The sequence below is a fragment of the Salmo salar genome, chromosome ssa05 (assembly GCF_905237065.1).
Source record: "Salmo salar chromosome ssa05, Ssal_v3.1, whole genome shotgun sequence".
Lineage (NCBI taxonomy): Eukaryota > Metazoa > Chordata > Actinopteri > Salmoniformes > Salmonidae > Salmo > Salmo salar.
Genome location: NC_059446.1, coordinates 92,329,118 through 92,337,404, shown reverse-complemented (window position 1 = coordinate 92,337,404; position 8,287 = coordinate 92,329,118).

Genomic DNA, 8,287 nt, shown 5'->3' with positions numbered 1-8,287 from the left:
ACTGTATCAATAACCAGGTGTGGGGAGGCTGATCCACTATTACTGTATCAATAACCAGGTGTGTGGGAGGCTGGGATCCACTATTACTGTATCAATAACCAGGTGTGTGGGGAGGCCGAGATCCACTATTACTGTATCAATAACCAGGTGTATGGGGGGCTGATCCACTATTACTGTATCAATAACCAGGTGTGGGGGGGGCTGATACACTATTACTGTATCAATAACCAGGTGTGTGGGAGGCCGAGATCCACTATTACTGTATCAATAACCAGGTGTGTGGGGGGCTGATCCACTATTACTGTATCAATAACCAGGTGTGTGGGGAGGCTGGGTTCCACTATTACTGTATCAATAACCAGGTGTGTGGGGGGGGCTGATCCACTATTACTGTATCAATAACCAGGTGTGGGGAGGCTGATACACTATTACTGTATCAATAACCAGGTGTGTGGGGAGGCTGAGATACACTATTACTGTATCAATAACCAGGTGTGTGGGAGGCTGGGATCCACAGAAGAACTGTAATTCGTTCATCTAGAATGTTTGAACTCATTATGGGAATATTGTCATTCTGGCCCAGTCATTCTCTCACCTGAATAAATAACCTTTTCAGCCATCCTGTATCTCAATTATTCACATAGAAAAACATAGCTCATCATTTATAATTTCACAGTGGGTTCTGACTTGTATCATTTCTCTCAGCTACTATACAGAGAGGACTATAACATCAGTTGGTAGAGCATGGTGTTTGCAACGCCAGCATGGTGTGTGCAACGCCAGGGTTGTGGGTTCGATTCCCACGGGGAGCCAGTACAACAACAACAAAAAATGCATAAAATGAAATGTATGTATCCACTACTGTAAGTCGCTCTGGATAAGAGCGTCTGCTAAATGACTAAAATGTAAACAATGTAAAATGTAATGAAATAAACAAATCCACGTTTAATGCTCTGTAAACTCTGGCATGCACAAATGATATTGAACATTTAGTTTAATGTGCCTCGGACCCCATGGAGCAGAAAATAAACCGTGATTGGCCAAACTGTGTTTGGCTGAGCAGCAACTGCAACAGATGCTGACTAGTCTCTCACAAATCCTATTGGCCATTTACTACTTCCTGATGATTCAGTCCTTACCCGACATGATTTCACCTTGTCATTCCAATATTTTAGTTGTTGTTGCAGTAGGGTGTTTTGAATGAAAGGATTGTATTCATCTGGTTTGGGTAGCATTGAGCTGAGCTCAACTTGTGGGTTGTCCTGGCGCAGCAAAACTACCCCCCACAAGGGAGGCTTGGCTTCACACCAGTCAAATCACAGTCCTAAGCAAAACGTCGTTATTGTCAGAAATAAAATGTGTCTGTTTTCTGGTCTGCTTATGTTGATGTGCTACAGTAGCTAGCTTTCTAAATCTGCCCTTTCCTAAACCATGGATTGAGATGTGGATTTAGATTTGTCGTTTTGACTTAATTCTCTGTACAGGCCAATGATTATGACGGTGATTCGGATCTAACCATAAATTCATATATTGTGCCACTGGCCTGAGACGATTTTAGTTCAATATTTATTCTAGATGTAGTCTAGTAGGCTCACATTAACTAGCTAGCTAACTTAGCTGGTTCATATGTTGCCCATGCGATGAAGGTAGGCTAGCAAGCATTTTAGCTAGGTAGCCTATGAAAACAGAAACTTAAAGCGTACTGTATGAAAGAGAGGAGGATTGGCGTTCAACTCGTTGACCAGTATGGAGAGAAAACTGTTTTACTTCTGTGCGTCAAATCAGTTACCGTGGACAGCCACGTGATATTTAGCAACATTGATTGGACTCAATTGTTTTTTTGGTATCTTTACGTTTGTTTTCAGTGTATTAAACTAAGTATATATATAGCCTTGTTGATTTTATGATGTTAATAATTGATATGGTGCTGGGATAGCGGAGTGTTGTCTTTGTGCTGACTTGCGGCTCTAAATCAGTGGTTGTTTAATAAACGGTTGAAAACATTCACCGGACAGATATTGCTCTCCGGTTTTGTGATGAAAAAAACATATTAGCGATTTACATTATTGAGTGAATACATTTTCTCAATTGTCCTCCGTGGGAATCGAACCCGCAACCCTGGTGTTGCAAGCGCCACGCTCTACCAACTGAGCCATACGGGACTATTATGTAGGTGTAGTTGAATTTATGTCACCACCGCGTGACTGTTGTCACGGATCTTATTGTATATCACCGTGACGAACGGTTATAGAGCAAGCAACGCAAAGGTTGAAATATGGCTTTTTTCCCCTGTCTTGGCTTCCCCAGTGATTTTACCCACGCATCGTAACTGCTGTTTGTTTTGCCAGTTATTAATGTGTTATTCAATGCGTTTCTATGGGCTATAGTATTAAAGGCCAAATTCAATATATCAAATCAAATGTATTTTTTTTATACCTAATGGTCCAAAAATTCCAAATCAAACAGCTACATGTTCCATGGTAAAGTGAAGCGTGTGGAGTAATGAGTATAATTATTTGTTTTCACGTGCAAAAGGGATTGCTTTAGATTTAAAAAAAAAAACGCTTTTCTGCCTTCCCAATGAAATCTAGTCTGAAAATTCAAACATACACACTGAGTGTACAAAACATAGGAAACCCCTTTTCTAATACTGAGTTGCACCCCCTTTTGCCCTCAGAACAGACTCAATTCATCAGGGACTCTACAAGGTGTAGAAACCGTTCCACAGGGACGCTGGCCCATGTTGACTCCAATGCTTCCCCACAGTTGTGTCCAGTTGGCTGGATGTCCTTTGGGTAGTGGATCATTTCGGATACACACTGGAAACTGTTGTGCGTGAAAAACCCAGCAGCGTTGCAGTTCTTGATACACTCAAACCAGTGCACCTGGCACCTACTACTATACCCTGTTCAAAGGCTCTTAAATCTTTTGTCTTGCCCATTCACCCTCTGAATGGCAGACATACACAATCCATGTCTCAATTGTCTCAAGGCTTAAAAATCCTTCTTTAACCTGTCTCCTCCCCTTCATCTACACTGATTGAAGTGGATTTAACAAGTGACATCAATAAGGGATCATATCCTTCACCTGGATTCACCTGGTCAGTCTATGTCATGGAAAGAGCAGGTGTTCCTAATGTTTTTTTTAATTTATTTTTTACACTCGGTGTATTTTATGGAAAAGAGAGTTGTACGTTTATGGAAGACGCACCATGCTGCCTTGATGATAACATGACCGAGCGGCGCTGATTACTGTTCCATTTGGAACGGGCGCTCCTCCCGTGCTGAGCGGGCTGAGCCCCTTCCTGTACTCCTTGTTCACCCATGACTGCGTTGCCACTTTTGATAGTAATGGCGCTGGAGGGACCAGCAGCTGTTCTACCGGCTCCTGACCTTTTGATAGTAATGGCGCTGGAGGGACCAGCAGCTGTTCTACCGGCTCCTGACCTTTTGATAGTAATGGCGCTGGAGGGACCAGCAGCTGTTCTACCGGCTCCTGACCTTTTGATAGTAATGGCGCTGGAGGGACCAGCAGCTGTTCTACCGGCTCCTGACCTTTTGATAGTAATGGCGCTGGAGGGACCAGCAGCTGTTCTACCGGGCTCCTGACCTTTTGATAGTAATGGCGCTGGAGGGACCAGCAGCTGTTCTACCGGCTCCTGACCAATCCTGCTATTTTGTGTGTTTTCTTATTTTTTTTCTTATTTTTTTTGCGCTTATCTTAACTTTTTTTTGTACGTAATGTTTCCACCATCATTTCCGATAACCCGAAAACAGCTTCTGGATGTTCAGAACAGTGTTCACTAAGATTGATTTGGATGAGGTTTTCTACTTCAAGAATCGGAGGAGAATGTCACTGCTCATCCCAGACCAGACCCCCGACACTCGAAGAAGGAAGAGGCGCCATTATAGAGGCCGGCGTGCGGGATACCTGACGAGAGTTATGTTGGCGAGTGGATAAACCACCTCCACCCGCCGTTCTATTGGCGAATGTGCAATCACTGGAGAATAAACCGGACAAGCTCCGTTCGAGACTATCCTATCAACGTGATCTGAAGAACTGTAATATCCTATGTTTCTCATAGTCGTGGCTGAACAAGGACATGGAAAATTCAAATCTAGCTGGTTTTTCTATACATCGGCAGGACAGAACGCCAGCGTCGGGTAAACTCAGGGGGGTGTCTCTTTGTTAACAGCTGGTGTGTGATCTCTAATATTAATTGAGGAAGACTTTGAGGTTCTGCTCTCCTGAGTTAGAATACCTCATGATAAGCTGTAGACCACACTATTTACCAAGAAAGTTTTCATCTATATTATTTTGTAGCTGTCTACTTACCACCACAAACTGATGCTGGCACTAAGACTGCACTCAGCGATCTGTATAGGGCCGTAAGCAAACAAGAAAATGCTCACCCAGATGCTCACCTCCCAGTGACTGGTGATTTTAATGCAGGAAAACTGAATTCCTTCTTACCTCATTTCTACCAGCATGTCACCTGTGCAACTAGAGGCAAACAAAAACTCTAGATCCCCTTTATTCCACACACAGAGACGTCTACAAAGCTGTCCCTCGCCCTTCATTTGACAAATCTGACCATAACTCTATACTCCTAATTCCTGCCTACAAGCAAAAACTCAAACAGGAAGTACCAGTGACACGCTCAATATGGAGGTGGTCTGATGAAGTGGATGCTAGACTACAGGACCGTTTCGCTACCACAGACTGGAATATGTTCTAGAATTCACGTACGTACGTACATACCCCAACCTGAAGCCATGGATTAAAGGCAACATCCTCACTGAGCTAAAGGCTAGAGCTGCCTCTGTCAAGGAGCAGGACACTAATCTAGATCTTATAAGAAATCTTTCTACTCCCTCCGACGAACCAATCAATAAAGGACTAAGATTGAATCCTACTACAACGGCTCTGATGCTCAATGGATGTGGCATGGCTTGAAAACTATCACAGATTACAAAGAGAGCTGCACAGTGACGCGAGCCTACCAGACGAGCAAAATGCCTTCTAGGCTCGCTTCGAGGCTAGCAATACTGAACCATGCATTAGACCACCAGCTGTTCCGGACGACTGTGCGTAAGCCGATGTGAGTAAGGCATTTAAACAGATTAACATTCAAAAGGCTGCAAGGCCAGACGGATTACCAGGACTCAAACTCAGACCATGCGCTGACCAGCTGGCAAGTGTTTTCACTGACATTTTCAACCTCTCCATGACCCAGTCTGCAATACTTACATGTTTCAAGCAGACCACCATAGTCCCTGTGCCCAAGAACGCTAAGGTAACCAGTCTAAATGACTATCACCCCATAGCACTCACATATGTAGACATGAAATGCTTTGAAAGGCTGGTCATGGCTCACATCATCCCAGAGACCCTGGAGCTACTCCAATTCGCATACCGCCCCAACAGATCCACAGATGACACAATCTCTATTGCACTCCACTGCCCTTTCCCACCTGGACAAGAGGAACACCTATGTGAGAATGCTGTTCATTGACTACAGCTTAGCGTTCAACACCATAGTGCCCTCCAAGCTCATCACTAAGCTAAGGACCCTGGGTCTGAACACCTCCCTCTGCAACTGGATCCTGGACTTCCTGACGGGCAGCCCCCAGGTGGTGAGGGTAGGCAACAACACATCCGCCACGCTGACCCTCAACACAGGGGCCCCTCAGGGCTGCGTGCTTAGCCCCCTCCTGTACTCCTTGTTCACCCATGACTGCGTGGCCAAACACAACTCCAACACCATCATTAACTTTGCTGACAACACGACTGTGGTAGGCCTGATCACCAAAGATGATGAGACAGCCTATAGGGAGGAGGTCAGAGACCTGGCAGTGTGGTGCCAGGACAACAACCTCTCCCTCAACGTGAATAAAGACAGAGGCTGATCGTGGACTACAAGAAACGGATTGCCGAGCAGGTCCCTATTCACATCGACGGGGCTGTAGTGGAGTGGGTCAAGAGCGTCAAGTTATTTTGTGTCCACATCACGAAGGACCTATTATGGTCCAAACACAGTCGTGAAGCGGACACGACAACGCCTCTTCTCCCTCAGGAGGCTGAAAGATTTGGTATGGGCCTTCAAAAAGTTACACAGCTGCACCAGAGAGCGTCTTGACTGGCTGCATCACCCCTTGGTATGGGAACTGCTTGGCAACCGAGCGTAATGCGCTACAGAGGGTAGTGCATACGGCCCGGTACATCACTGGGGCCAAGCTTCCTACCATCCAGGACCTTTATACCAGGTGGTGTCAGGCCCAAAAAATTGTCGAAAACCACAGTCACTCAAGACATAGACTGTTCTCTCTACTACTACACAGCAAGTTGTACCGGAGCACCAAGTCTGGAATCAAAAGACTCCTGAACAGATTCTATCCCCAAGCCATCAGACTGCTGAACAGCTTCTATCCCCAAGCCATCAGACTGCTGAACAGCTTCTATCCCCAAACCATCAGACTGCTGAACAGCTTATATCCCCAAGCCATCAGACTGCTGAACAGCTTCTATCCCCAAACCATCAGACTGCTGAACAGCTTCTATCCCCAAACCATCAGACTCCTGAACAGCTTTTATCCCCAAGCCATCAGACTGCTGAACAGCTTCTATCCCCAAACCATCAGACTGCTGAACAGCTTCCATCCCCAAGCCATCAGACTGCTGAACAGCTTCTATCCCCAAACCATCAGACTGCTGAACAGCTTCTATCCCCAAGCCATCAGACTGCTGAACAGCTTCTACCCCCAAGCCATCAGACTGCTGAACAGCTTCTATCCCCAAACCATCAGACTCCTGAACAGCTTCTATCCCCAAACCATCAGACTGCTGAACAGCTTCTATCCCCAAGCCATCAGACTGCTGAACAGCTTCTATCCCCAAGCCATCAGACTGCTGAACAGCTTCTATCCCCAAACCATCAGACTGCTGAACAGCTTCTACCCCCAAGCCATCAGACTGCTGAACAGCTTCTATCCCCAAACCATCAGACTGCTGAACAGCTTCTATCCTCAAACCATCAGACTGCTGAACAGCTTCTACCCCCAAGCCATCAGACTCCTGAACAGCTTCTATCCCCAAACCATCAGACTGCTGAACAGCTTCTACCCCCAAGCCATCAGACTGCTGAACAGCTTCTAACCCCAAACCATCAGACTGCTGAACAGCTTCTATCCCCAAACCATCAGACTGCTGAACAGCTTCTATCCCCAAGCCATCAGACTGCTGAACAGCTTCCATCCCCAAGCCATCAGACTGCTGAACAGCTTCTACCCCCAAGCCATCAGACTGCTGAACAGCTTCTACCCCCAAGCCATCAGACTGCTGAACAGCTTCTATCCCCAAACCATCAGACTGCTGAACAGCTTTTATACCCAAGCCATCAGACTGCTGAACACCTTCTACCCCCAAGCCATCAGACTGCTGAACTGTTAATCAAATGGCTACCCTGACTATTTGCATTGACCCACTTTCTTTTAATTTTCACTGGCTCTATGCACACACACACACACACACACACACACACACACACACACACACACACACACACACACACACACACACACACACACACACACACACACACACACACACACACACACACACGCTCACATATACACACACACTCTCACATAGACACTCTTTCACACTCTCATACGCTGCTGCTACTCTGTTCATTATCTATCCTGATTACCTAGTCATTTTTAACCTTACCTAGTTGTACATATTTACACAACTACCCCATACCTCTGCACAGTGACTCTGTACTGGTACTCCTTGTTTATAGTCTCATTACTACCTGGTACCCCTGCACAGTGACTCTGTACTGGTACTCCTTGTATATAGTCTCATTACTACCTGGTACCTCTGCACAGTGACTCTGTACTGGTACTCCTTGTATATAGTCTCATTACTACCTGGTACCCCTGCACAGTGACTCTATACTCCTTGTATATAGTCTCATTACTACCTGGTACCCCTGCACAGTGACTCTGTACTGGTACTCCTTGTATATAGTCTCATTACTACCTGGTACCCCTGCACAGTGACTCTGTACTGGTACTCCTTGTATATAGTCTCATTACTACCTGGTACCCCTGCACAGTGACTCTGTACTGGTACTCCTTGTATATAGTCTCATTACTACCTGGTACCCCTGCACAGTGACTCTGTACTGGTACTCCTTGTATATAGTCTCATTACTACCTGGTACCCCTGCACAGTGACTCTGTACTGGTAGTCCTTGTATATAGTCTCATTACTACCTGGTACC